This window comes from Odontomachus brunneus, unplaced genomic scaffold (assembly GCF_010583005.1).
Source record: "Odontomachus brunneus isolate Ranch 3 - 2012 unplaced genomic scaffold, Obru_v1 Obru_scaffold_048, whole genome shotgun sequence".
Classification (NCBI taxonomy): domain Eukaryota; kingdom Metazoa; phylum Arthropoda; class Insecta; order Hymenoptera; family Formicidae; genus Odontomachus; species Odontomachus brunneus.
Window position 1 is genome coordinate 1579397 of NW_022639498.1, and position 930 is coordinate 1580326.

A 930-nucleotide genomic window follows, 5' to 3' on the forward strand; every position below is an offset into this window, starting at 1 on the left:
CAGGGCCATGACCTTGACAACATTTTTCAAGGTCAAGGCGATTAGAGGCTGTTCCTAATATTTTCATTTCTTCAAATTTTACAGTAAAAACGAAAATAATAATTTAAAATCATGGGGTAACATGTGCGGCTCGATTAATCCCAAAAAGTCATATGAAGATCACAATGTTCTTTGTGTCAAAATAATAGCTCGTAAACTAGAGGTAAAGTCGTTGATCGGTGATCCATTAATTTAAAACAAAGCCATTGATAATCCAGCCATCTAAGGCAAGATCGTATTATTATTTTCGTTTTCACTGTAAAATTTGAAGAAATGGAAATATTAGGAACAGCCTCCAATCGCCTTGACCTTGACAAATATCAAGGTCATGGTCCTGAACAACATTCAAAAGGTTTTAGTCGTCGGTCGAACATCTTGGGTATCAATGCTAATGGCAACAATATTGTAACTTTGAAGCCTTTTAACTCGAAAGATACTTAATGAAAAAATATTTTATTATAGTGTTTTGGAAAGCTCTCGAGGTATGCTATAAGAATATGTAATGAAAAATGGAGGGTTCCATTTAAAAAATTCAAAGTGACCTTGTCCTGACCTTAACGACGCCATTCGAGGTCAAACCAATGATAACATCTTATGTTTCTCTCGAAATTCCAAAACTTTTGTCTGAGACATTTTTCCCTAAAATGCACTGTTCAAGAGATATTTGAGGTGATCGATTAAAATGGGAGACCCTGTATATATATTTTCTTATTTAATTATTATAAATTTTTTTATTGCGCGTATATGTATGTTTATGTCATACATTAATGTTAATTACATTATTTCTAGAGTACTTTCAATATATGGAAATACAATATTTCAAATGTATGGGACATTAGACAAGTTAGCATATAATGACGAATGCATGCCAAAATATATCGAACTAAAGCA